The 13091-nt window shown below is 46.0% G+C and overlaps 1 protein-coding gene across 1 annotated transcript in view; it reads right to left on the bottom strand.

The window, feature by feature from the left end:
- SERTAD2 (SERTA domain containing 2) overlaps window positions 1–10343 on the bottom strand; it is an 83884-nt gene extending 73541 nt beyond the window's left edge. The window contains exon 1 of the mRNA XM_086744994.1: window positions 10266–10343. The gene's annotated coding sequence lies outside the window, so the exon portion shown is untranslated. The remainder of the gene's footprint in view (window positions 1–10265) is intronic.
- Window positions 10344–13091: the final 2748 nt, after the last annotated feature.

Here is a 13091-nt window from a genome sequence, read left to right as displayed (position 1 = left end):
ACAGCCACTGGTTAAAATGCAGAGCAGGAATGGGGAGCAGAGAGGCTCTTCCTGTTCGCACAGGCACTCCCTAAGGAGAAGCAGCCACTGGTCCCAGCTCTGGGAACAACTGGTCCAAAAACCAGCTTGTTAAATGCAGCAAAGGCCCTGGGGGCAGGCAGTGTATCCTTGACTCTCCTCTACCTCATCTCCAACTGTCCTTCAAAAGAAGGAAGCAGCGAAGACATGTCCAATCCCATGGGTGTGTGTTTGGTGAGTTTCAAGACCGCCTCCAGGAGCTTCAGCAGAAGAACATCCAGCTTCTACAAGTAGGTTTGAACTGCATATTGAGCTGGTAACTGCTGCAGGATGAGGACATTTCCAGTCATGCTTAGCAACAGAGAAAGATAACAATAGGTTCATTAAAGCAGAGTACTGAGATTAAGGGGCCCTTCTTTCTACTGCCCATTCTGACACCACATTAAACACTCGACAAAAAGATGGGCAATAAAATTCTTCCTTGACATCACAGGAACACTTGAGACCAAGTTAATTGGGTCAGGGCCTTGGTCTTCTTGCAAACCAAGTGAAGGACAGAACACAGACAAGGTAGTCAGTTTACATGAACAACAGATGACACTTTTTAAAATCAGACTTTTTTCCTTGTGCACTCAATGCTACTAAATTTTGCCTCGTCCTGTGCAAAGCACATGAGGTTAGAAGGAAAACAAGGTCTTGTGCCCCACCTGATGTTACACTGGCAGTGCTAGATGCCTTGCTGCTCATCTTCCCACACCTAGAGATGTTCCACGAGTACCTCACAGCTCCCATCCACTCCATGTCACACACTAATAAAGAAAACCAGTCGGTCACTGTTACTGCCACTTCCTAGCTCTTGGGCCACTGAGGAGGCACCAGAAACAAAAGCAAACAATGTGCAACCGCTCTGTTTGCGTGTCCCGAGGTCTTGCTCTGTACGCTGGTGCCTGAAGAACAAGCACATTGCAAAAGTATTATGTTTCCAGTGGCAAGATGGATGGGAAAAGTGCCAGCCACTAGCTGTAACCCTTTTGTCATGCCAATTGCTGGCTGCTATGAGGATGTACGTTAGATACCTCCTTAGAAAAGAGCTCTGCATCTCATCCTTCCAGATGGAGGAGGAATGATTCATATGCACATAAGCAGTGCTAGAATGATGGCTGAAGAGAAAACATTTTCTTTTTGCTTTCTGTTTTGCGCTACAGACATGCTCAGGGGCCTTAATCACAGCAAAAATGGAACTGAAGACGATGACACTTTGTGCCCCAAGGAATGCACATGCAAAACCCCAGTGCCACTTCTCACCGGCCTTGTCAAGCCTCATGTTGCACGCACACAACTCACATGCCTCATTCCCCTGCTTTCTCATTTTCACAGCATTTCTCTGCACGGAACATGACAGAATAACTCCACTTACACAGCCGTCACATCATGCAATGACAAATACAGGGGAAAGCACGCAAGAGACGGATCAGGTGTCGGGAGCTCTAAACTGACCAAGAACTGACTTGTAATGCAGAAGCAAAGCAAAGGATCTCTTTTCTTTCCAGACACACTGGGGACCAAAATGCACGCATTTACCAGGCCTAGATGGCTGATAAATGCCGAATAGACAGAAGGCTCAGCAGTCAGAGCGCTGGGCACTTGTCTGCATGGTGCCCCTTTCCTCCATGGAGGCCACTGCATGTATCCTCCTCCCCATCTCACCTGCACAGTGCCTTTGCTACACACTTGCACTCCTCTCAAGGGCCCTGCGTCCTGTGAATCTCATTCTGTTTCTCAACACTAACCTGTAAATTCCCACCTATTCGCTTTTCCCTGGCCTCTCTCAGATTTCTGAAGCCCTTGTACCACAGATTATCTGTAAGCACCTGGAAAGTACCTGGAATATCCTGAGTCCTACTGCAAATAAACAAACAAACAGCAACACGTAAGCACACAATATATATATTAAGCCAAGCACAGAACAATCATCTCTGAAAAAAAAAAGTGAGGGTGGTAGCTTCTTCCTACAGACAGTGGTAGGAAATCTACACTTCAGGGTACATCCACTGACCAGGAAAACCATCAGATTTGCCTTCCCTGCCACCCACTTCCCTCCTTCCCCCATCACATTATCCGTTACTGAAATCCATGCCCCACTTTTTATTATAAATTATTCTAATCAGTTTTGTGGTATGGCAGAAATCCAGCATAACCTTCAGAAATATGCATGCGCACACCGGCTATCTAGCTGCTTCATTTCATAGCAGCCTTTCCCAACAGCCTGGTGCAGAAACCGGGAGGATTTGGCAACCTTTCTTGGCAACACCCCCATGGTGGTGACCCTTTCCTAAAGGATGCTAGATGCATTCACCTATGCTACACTTCCTCTCTTTGTAAAAGAGGGTTTTTTCCTTAATCTCTCATTAAAGCCAGGAAAAAACATTCAAGGGGGAATTTTTCCTCTGCTGTTTTTCAGGTTGTAGAAGTGTGACTTGGGGGATGGCGAAGGGACTAGAGAGAAGATCTGCAGTCCAATGCAGACCTTCTTTCCCGCTCCATCCTCTTCTGAATGAAAAAGGTGTAAGGTAGGCTGGGTAATCGCTCCAGCTCCTTCAGATTCAGGGTTCAAGTGGAGAAGAAAGGTACAGGAAAAAAAATATGAAACAAAACAATACAGAAAAACCCCAGAGATAATAAGGATTCTTAACTTTTCTTGGGTGAGGAGCACAGGCTACTTTCATAGCTCTTGAAAGAAGCCCTGCGCAGTTTGTTCACTCGTGCTGCAACAGCTCCAGAAGGAATCTGAATCTGTGGCTTTCGCATAAAACTAATAAAGAGGTCTGAACCCTACACTGGGGAGGGAGAATTAAAAAAAAAAAACACAACAAGCAATTTAAACACTGAGCACTACCATCTTGTTAAATAACATGTTAAGAACTCATCTGCAAGTCTGTCTTGGCCAATGAGGGACATAAATCAAGAAGATACAGTAATACTCACTAGCATGCAATTAGTCACTGCTGTTAACCATTTAACTCTGGATTTCTTGGATTATAACACTTCATACGCTGTTATTTTATAGGAGTGATACGATAGCTGTCCATGCACCACAATCAAATCATGCTACCGGGACACTCGGGCAATGGATTATCACAGCAAAGGAAATGGATTATCACAGCTTTTATTCTGAACAAGGGAAGGCTATCTCATTTTGAACATGGCAGGGGGGAGAGTAGAAAACTATACCTGAGGTGTTGGTTGGGGTTTTTTTTGTTTGTTTTTTGTTTTTTTTTTTCCCTCTTTTGGACTTCCCAAGGTAGGAACGCCACAAAAATCTGCCAATCTGAAAAGACAAAACCTGCCTTTCCCTAGAATTTTTCACTGAAATATCTGAAAACAGGAAATAAATTTAAAATATTCCAAATCAAAGGGCAGTTAAAACAGCCTCCTTGCATCGACTGAATGCTGGAAGGATGCCCTATTCCTGGGCATTTTCCCATTGCATAACTGGCTGCTACCTCTTTCACCCGATATCAGGCAACAGCCATCACCACCACCAGGCCTAGAGACTTCAGCTCTGTTCAGAAACTTTACTATCGGGTATGTTCCCTCTCATAGGAAGGAGGGCTGCTTACCTTCCAAAACCTTCAAATTAGCAGGTTCAGCAAAGGATTGGTGTGGTCCTTTAAAAAAGGTTTAATAGTTTAGGTTCTCTTTAAAAGGCCACACCTTTTACCTTTACACCACCACAGAAAACCTATCTCACTTTATACCTTAGTGCTCACATTGCATCACAAACCAAATATTGGCTTTTTTAGCTTCACAAATCTTGTTTGGTTGGTTTTTTTAAAGAATATTTTGGTACCTTCAACACATACATACATACTTTTTGGTGCATGGTACTCAAGAGACCTCAGTTTCTTTGGCAACAACCAAATATTCCAGCCCCAGGATGAGGGAAAACCCACTAAGTCTTAATAACATCCCTGCGATGCAGTCTGAGAGGTCACTAGCAGCCACGACATATTAAAGACGAGAAAAAAAAAAAAAGACTAAAACTGAGAAGACAGCCAAATAAATAGAAGCAGAAGAAAAAAAGAACTGAGCTCCACAAAGCATAGAAGCAGCAAAAACCTGCTTTGCTACAGCGCAGGCCACGTGTCTGAAGCTGATGACACCTGGGTATTATTCCTGGCTGTGGTCCTGACTCCTTCTGGATGACTGCACCAACTCATGTCACACCTCCAACAGGCTCTCCCTTCACGTTTTCCTTTTGGAGTACGGGTCAGCGGCAGCAAACCTTTTCCTTGCCAAGGGCAGAGGACACTCAATATTACTGGCATCCCATACCTCAACGTGTGACAGCGGCATAGCCATTCTCCATACCAAAACCAAGAAGTTTGGGCCACAAAAAAAAAGCAGGAGCTGGATGCCAGTCCCCCACATTTCACATTCCCACTGTAAGCTTTTTAAGGAAGGATCAATTGCTATCTGTTTGTATCCTGCGTAGAGCAGTGTTATTTGGAGCTGTGGATGTCATTCTGTAAGCAAGCAGCAACACTGGTAGTTGATTAAGAATACAGAGGAAAACAATAAATGGGGGAAAAAAAAATAGGCTGGAAAGAAGTGAAGGGAATAAAAAATGATGAGAGAAAAGGGATTCAGCTAGGCAGAAAGACGGAAAGCAGATGATGAAGAAAGGAAACAGAGATAAGCAAAAGTTTAAAAGACATCCACAGGGATATCTGACTTCACTTCAACAAAAAACAGGCTGCGTATTTTTTTTTTTTTAATGAGAATGTTGAATCTGGATAATCAACCAGTATTTTATTTTGCCCCACAGCAAACATATTAATATAGACTTCCAGTTTTTAAAGAGGAAGAATCCAAGCTCTCAATGCACTTGTTCTCAGAACAAATGCTTTAACCACACTAGTAACAGCTTATGAAGAGACAGCAAAGTGACTACAATATTTAGAAGCTACTTTTTCAGAGCAATTTTGCAGTTATGAAAGACTTTATCCTCATTATTTCTTGGGACCTTCCTCCCTATTTTGCACAATAGGAGCAAAAAAGGTTTTGTTGAGGTTCAGCTGAGATTGCTTCATCCTTAGGGTTTTGTTTTTTTTTTCCTTTGTTTTCATTTCTGTGTTCTTCAGCTGTCCTTAACTGGACACTTGTGGCAATGCCAGAGATACGAAGTACTGTGGATGACTACAGCTACAGGCAAGTATTGCAGGGAATCAGGAATGTACTTGCATACTACATTACTCCAACTCCCCCACCCTTCCTGTGACTTCACCTGCCCATAATCATTAGAAAGCGGAGTGTCATTGCTAAGCTGTAGTTGAGCACTACAAGCACCACGCTGGCCCTCACCGGCTCTATTTAATTAAAGAGATTAGCAGAAACAATAAAGCATAGGGAGAATCTAAACATAATGTTGCCAGTTTCTCAGTAAAAAGGTTTGGGTTACCAAAGAGATAAGAGGAAGGCTGCCTATTTTATCTGTGCGGCCGGACCAGCAAGTTTACATTCGCTGGAACCACGCCCCCATCAGAATTCCCTCTGAAATGTCAACACGAACCATATTATTAATTTTCCAAGTTGCTGACCTTTCCTGTTGCCTGCATCAGAAATCCAGCATTTTGAACTGTTTCTATTCATACAAGAACACGCTCCACACGCCCCACAATCTCTGAACTCCGTACGTATGCTGCTGGCAAGTCACAAAACAGATGCTGGCTGCAGAGTCCCCAAAGAAGCTGTGAGTTGGACCTTCCTAGTTCCATGAAGTCCATTGCGTTACCGTCACTTACGCTATCCACCACTAAGGCAGCCAGGTTTCCCAGGTTGCCCCAAAGCCCTTCGTGTATCTTAGCTTGAATAAAATGCTTCAGAGTATTTTACCAAGCGTCATAGCATACAGATATTTTAAAATAAAATAATTTGATTATGAACGTAAGTTTAATTTCAATCAGGAAGGAAAAAAAAAAAAACCAAAGTCCTCGGATTAGAAGACAGCCGTTCCCATTTACTGCTCCTTCCAATTAAAATGTTTTATATAGATCATCAGAACTTAATGCCTCATACATGTTACACAGTGCTCAACATAAGGCTGTCGATCTGTCATTTCTCTGCAAGCGCTTAACGTGATGAATGATCTGGTTACTCGTCTTTCTGGTATAAAAGCAGGAGAAGCTTTGAGACAAAGAAATAAAGGCCAATGCATATTACACATCTTACAGTGATTAATATCAGCCCTCCTGACTCACATCTCTGAAAACAGTTAAGGTCACTATTTCTCTTTTATTTTTACCATAGATTTCAGCACATCTCATCAGAACCCTCCAAACACTTCAGATAATTTAATTTACGGCAGAAACAGGAACACCAGGAGCATACAGTATTTGGGCTACAACAAACAATGCCACACCAGCATGTCATAAGAAAAATAAGTGACCTTCACCCTTGCCTCTGCTGACAGACAGACACACTTGAAGCCACTTGCAGGCCAGGATGTTAGTGTGATTTCTGGGAGACAATCTAATAAATAAAGATTTAAAATAATAAAAAAAAAAAATCTGACTACTTATTGTCTGAACTGAAAAAGCCGGGTTTCCAAATCAACTAAGGGTTTGGCAAACCTACATGTAAGGCAGACAAACAAATAGCATCTTTTCCTTTTAACAGAGAATCTGCAATCCGAAAAAGAAATCAGCGTTTTATTGATTTCCATAATACTATCTCTACAGCTTAACAAACTCACTCAGCTGCTAATGCTAATTCACTGATGCTATGGAGCCTTCCCGTATAATTATACACCCTCCACTTCGCTGAGCCCCAGGCCACTCTTTCTAACTTTCCAGAGGACCACTGCACTGAAAGTAGAAACAAAAAACCTCTCTTTCATTACCCAAAGCAAACTGCAAACCAAGTTTTGCTTATTTAAATGGGAAATTAGAGAGACTGAATTTTTAAGACAGGGAATAATCTGCCAGTCTGCGTATGTTTTTCAGATCTGATACTGCGATGAGTTCTCTTTTAAACGCCTCTCCCCACTCCTGTGTTTCTTTTCTTCCTGAGAGTACACAACAATACAACATATAAATATTGCAACAATTGCAATTTCTAGGGAGGGATTCTAAAGTCCTTCTTAGCTCAGAAGTGTTTCAAGGGGGCGATTCAGGATCAGACACAGAGACTTTTGTGAATGTAATTATAATTAACATTACAAAAAAAAAAGTAAAGTGTTACCATTGCTACAGGGAACATTTTCTAAGTGAATGTATATTTCAAAGATATTTTTGATATGTTTTTTCTTTAAAAAAAACCCCACAAAACAGCAAAACCTGGAACATCTTCTAAACCAAATTAAACGGAGATACCTTTATCCGAATCTAAAATCCAATACGTCCTAAATAATGAAGTAAACTCTGCCATTTTTCCTCCTATTCTCAAACAAATTCTGTAGTCCACAACCAAGCAGACAGCTCCAGTATACTTCAGCGAGAGCTTTGCTCAATTAGGGACTGCAGAATTTGGCCCAATTAATCTACTACTGCCTATCTGGAAAGAACGTCGCGGAACTCTGCAGCGCGAACAGTCTCTCTGGATGGCTGTACCTAGTCCCCTTTCTTGCTCCCCTCGTTTACCCTCCTTTGGATTTCAGATCCAACCCTACCATATTCACCATCTCCATCTAGATTCAATGTGCCCCTTGAGCTAAAATAGCTTAATTTTGCTATAGTTTCCCATGCATACATTAATTTGGAGGCGGTTAATCTATTTCCTCTGAGAATGGTGAAATGTGTGGATTTTTGTTCAAACAAACAAGTTGACAGTATCAATACAGAGTTGGAGAGCCTCTAAAAACAATCTAGTTTGCATAATTAATGTTAATTACAATAACATCTCAATCAGTGACACAAAAGCTCAGCAATGAAGAGTCATATGAGGAAGTGAAAACATGAAACAAACATGAAAGAATTGTGTCTTGTTCTGGAAGAGTATCAAGCAAACTTTCAAGAGATTTATAAATAAGAACATAAAGGCAGAAGCCGGTTCTGCTTTGTTAGACGTATTTTCTGTACTGGCTGCTTAGTACGGAGCTTTCTTCTGAGATTGTAACAAGACAGCGGATCTGAGCTGTGGACACACCAGATAGTATTATCTTTCTACAACATCACATCCAAGCCATTATCAACCGCTTTAAAGAAAAACAGCCGAGGGCCCGATCCTGCTGCCAGTGACTTCAACAGCAAACATTTAAACAATGCCATGCGAATGTCTGGGGCAGGGGTCTGGAGAAGGAGGAGGAGAGGAAAAGAAACAAACGAAAAACAACCCCAACATGAACACGGCATGTAGGTACGGATTCCCTCAGGCACAGAGGAATTTCAGCACAAGAAAATAAATTTTTCAACAATCTTTTTTTCTACTTTCCATAGCAACAAGGGAAAGCTAAACACACAGAAAACTTACCTGCCTGTTTCACTGGCAGCACAGAAGTCTGAAACAGGTGGGGGTTGGTACAGTCACTTAAAAGAGCAGCTTTACATTTAATCTTCAGAAGTTTTCTTCACGACCCAAGAAAAACAGATATCCAATACATTCTTATTTCAAGGGATGGAAAAAAATAGTTATGAAAGTAAGAAGCACCACTCTACCTCACCCAGATTGGTACCGTAGCACACAAGCAGTCATACAGGCATCGCAGGGAGTACTTGCGCAGTAAAGTACCACTCAGCGTGAGTAAGGGTGGCGTAACTGGGGCTGAGGAGAGGAGGAATCCGAGCTCGTCACGTCACTACCACAGGGGCCTTTCTGGAAATATGGGTGTCTTGACTACTCTTCACATTCATGCAAATCCACCCCACTGAGGTTAATGAAGTTACACTGGTGCTAAGCTAGAACCAGAGCAAAAGCAGGCCCGCTTCATCTTGATTTAAGAGGTCAGAGCTCAAGGACCTCCCATCAAGGCAAAATAACAGGCATTTAGGAAGTTTTGGGTTACACTGGGCAAGTTACTCCTTGGGATGAGGACCGATTTTCTATTTGGTTATCAAATATTTGGCTTTTCTCCCTCTCTTTACAGATAGAAGATGAGATTTGTTAAAGGCTTAGTTTCCTCTAGAAATTCACTGATCTTAAGCACTCTTAAGCCTATGCTTAAGTAGTCACTGACTAAAGCCATACTTTACTACTTCTTATTTACAAGACTGCTTGCCTTTAAAAAAGAAACTTCACATGGAGGATTGTCAGAAGGATGCTGGCCTTTCCTCTTAAGAAAAGTTCAGTAGATTTATTTTTCAGATGTTTGAGAAAGATGATTTTGGAACGCTGTGAGGTCGGGTAAGCCTTCAATTCAGCAATTAGTTTCCATAGGATACGAATTACAAAGATAGAGCAATTAATATTAATAACTAAACCCAGCAAAGTACTGAGGCTTCAGACGCCCTGTGTATGGAAACGCTGCTGTACTTGCTGGGGTTTTCCATGTATCTGTTTTATTTTAGCTACTCTGAACGTACGGCACACGAGAACGCACGCCGCATTCACGTTTCTAAAAATACATTAAGGAGGGGAGGAAAAAAAAAAAAAAATTAAAAAATCAATAGCAATGAAACAGAGACATAACCATTTTACAAGCCGCCAGAACTCCCCACTGCGGACTATGGCACACGCATTTTCCCTGCCACGCCAAGTCGAGCCCAGGTAATAGCGAAACACCCAGGCTCGACACGACGGGGCGGAGCGGGGAGGAGGATGGTGCACCTGGAAATCCAAAAAAAAAAAAAAAAAAAAAAAAAGGAAAAAAAAAAAAAGGTGGGTTTCCCCGGTTTGCTGGCCGGGGTCTGAGGGCAGCTTTTGGGAGCCACTCACCTCAACCGCTGCCACAACGGCGGCGCGAAGGGGAATAAATAAAATAAAATAAAAATTACAATCAAATGTGTCACCGGCAGCATGACAGGCATTTGTGGTCGGTTACGACGGCGGTTTTCCCCCCCTCCCCTTTTTCTTTTCCAGTCCGAGGGGGGAAAAGTCTCTCCCCGGCCGGTGCCAGCCTGCGCTGCGAGGCGAACGCCCCCAACTTTCCAACTGCCAGCGCAGGCACCCGGCCGGCCCCGCCGCCTCCCCGGACAACCTGGGGCTGCCCCGGCCCCCCCCCTCCCCCGAAAGACACCTCCCCTTCCCCCAAGCCCCCCCCTCCTCCCCAGGCAGAAAGGAGCGAGCCCGGGAAGGCCGTGCCCGGCACTCACCCGCTCCGAGGGGCTCCGCGGCGAGGGCCGTTGAGGAAGGCGCCGAGGGGAACGGCCAAACCGGGACGGGGGTTAACGGAAAAAGGGGGTGCGGGGAGGGGACACGGGTGAGGAATTTAAACCGGAGAGGAGGTAGAGGGGAGGTGGAAATTAATTTAAAATGAGCGTGCGGCCAGGCGCCGGGCTGCGCGACGGAGGCGGCTGTGCTCTATCCCATGCCGCTGCGGTGGCCCCGGGCGGCGGCGGCAGCCGAGCTGGGGTGGGTGGGTGGGGGGGGGAGTTGGGGCCGCAACCGGCGGGGAGGATGTGACACCGTGACAAGTACGGCCCGCCAGCCATGTACCGGAGGAGGAGGCGGGGGAGGAGGCGGCGGCCGGCGCGCAGGGGGGCCGGGGCAGCCCAGGCAGCGCCGCCCGCCCGCACACGGCATTTAACGGCGCTGACGGGCCGCGCCGTGACTCACACACGGGAGTTAGTCACAGGGCGGGACCGGGGAGAGACGGCAGCGGGGGGGAGCAGGGGGGGTTGGCCGCCCCGCCCCACCCCCCGGGAGCCCCGCCAGCCTACGGGGCGCCGCGGTTCGGCGGATTGGCGAGGCGGCTGGCCAATGGGAGCGCGGCTGTGCCGCCAGCGCTGGAGCGGCCCCTTCGGCCCAATGAGTCTTCTGAGGACACTGCCGCGAAGTGTTGGGGAGGGCTGGAGGGAGCCCCCGCGGGGCGGGAGCTACCGCCCTTGGCCTGCCGCTCCGGCCAACCAGCGTTGAAGATTGGGTTGATGGGCGGCCTGGTCCGGCCCAATCAAGAGGGGGCGGGGGAAGGTGGAGGGAAGAGAGCGGGGAGAAGCGCCCCCTCCCCGGGAGATGGTCACGCAGGGAGCGGAGGGCGGGGGAGGCAGCGTGACTGGAGCCGGCGGGCAGGCGGCCCGCACCGCCCGGCCTGAGGGAGGGGCGCGGGCATCCAGCCGGCCCCGAGGGCGGGGGTTACCTCAGCCAGCGACGGAGGAGGGGGCAGCGGCTGAGGCGGGAGTTACCTCAGTGCGAGGGGGGCGGGCGGGAACCGATCCGGCTGAGGCGGGGTCGAGCTGGGGCGGAGGGAGCGGGCTCGGCGCCTCTGAGACCCCGGGGAGGGGAAGGGCTCGCCCCCTCGGGGGCTGGGAAATGTCCGGGGCGGAGAGGGGCTCGCCCCGGGGCAGCGCGGCCCAGCCAAGGTCGTTTCCCGCGGGAGGAAGGAGACCGGAGCTGGGGCCTGCGCCGGGGGAAGCCGGGGCGGCCCCCGCTGGCACCGGGCGGGGAAGGGCTGGCGGGGAGCCGGGTGGGAGCTAAAAAAGCCTGAGGCGGGGTGAGGGGGCCGACTGCAGCCAGCTCGGCTGTGAAAACCTCGGCTGGGCTCAGCCCTAAATGATCCCGGGGTTCGGAAGTGGGAAGTTGGGGTTTGCTCGTGTTTGACAGGTGCCACGGCTCAGGGTCTGAGTATGTCCACCTCCCTTCCCCACCTTTTCCTCTTTTTTTTTTTTTTAATTTTTGTTTCGTTCTGACAGATTTTTAGAGAATAAAGCGCATCTCCGTTTCTAGTGTGATGTCAAAATTTGCCCAGATGAATGAAAAAACCAAAAGTAATAGCGCTGACAGCTGCATTGCGAAGTGCAATTCCTCTTGTGCTGCTGGGAGGAATTGACAGATAGGAGTGGTATCCGTGGTGTAAAACAGCAACGCTGTCTTCACAAATTATTAATATTGTAGGAATTTATTTTTCGGTAGAGCGAGGAAGTCATGCCTGCTAGGAGTTTCCAACAAATACTGGAGCCTTACCAAAAATTTAATCCCGGTGTAGGAAATCAAATAATCAAATTGTGTTTCACCTCTTCATCTTTACATACAAACTCTTAAAACTAAGACCTGGGGTTTTTTTGTTTGTTTGTTTTGATTTTTTTTTCAGTAAAGCATAAAATAGCTGATAGACTTCTGTAAGATAATGAGAGAATGCTCTCAGAATAAGGGACTACGTTGGCATTTTTCCAGGCTGCAAAAATACACAGTTTTGTTTGCTTTAAAAACTTGTTCCCTGGACAAAGGGCTATAAATACAGGTTTGTTTGTTTTTTTTTTTCCTTATTTTGGCATCCACGGTAATTGAAAAGCTGAAAAACTATAACCTGCAATAATTTGTTCTTTTTTTTTTTTTTCACTTTAGAAATAGTGGGACTAATTACAGGGGTTTTTTTCCTGCCTGCTTTTACTGAAACCCAAGGAGCTGGAGTGAAGATTTCACAGTTCCTCATTTGAAGCAGGAATGTTCAATCACACAGAAAAAAAAATGGCCTTCAGAGTTGTCTCTTAGCATCGAAGGCATCATCCTGCCAGCTGTCCTGTGGTCCATAGTGTCTTGCAAGAAATCCAGGGTGGACAGTACTCGAATTGCTCAAATATGAAAGGGGAAGAAAAATAAGACTGGTAAGGCCATCATGTCAGGGGAAAAAAAAAAAGAAAAGAAAAAAAAAAACAAAACAAAAATGGTGACATACCGATCGGTGACATACCGATCTGGTGGGGTTTGAGTAGGGCATTTATTTTAGTTTCATCAAAGAAAGAGCAGAAGTGGGGTCTTACGCCTTCCTGAGCATCTAGCACTGGCACACAGTGAATTTCAACAAATTGGCTATAATATTTTGTGTTACAGTTTTACCCCAAAACACTGAAATGTAGCTGGCTTAATGCCTTTGAGGTTTCTCCCAACACCACCTTCATCATGCTGAAGGTCTGGGGAGTTTCTCACACACAGAATTCCTTGGGCAGTGGCACTGCTCTGCTCATCAGCTGCATAAAGCCATA

The sequence above is a fragment of the Chlamydotis macqueenii genome, chromosome 3, assembly GCF_036417535.1.
Source record: "Chlamydotis macqueenii isolate bChlMac1 chromosome 3, bChlMac1.mat, whole genome shotgun sequence".
Classification (NCBI taxonomy): domain Eukaryota; kingdom Metazoa; phylum Chordata; class Aves; order Otidiformes; family Otididae; genus Chlamydotis; species Chlamydotis macqueenii.
This window is presented reverse-complemented; position numbering and strand designations above follow the sequence as displayed.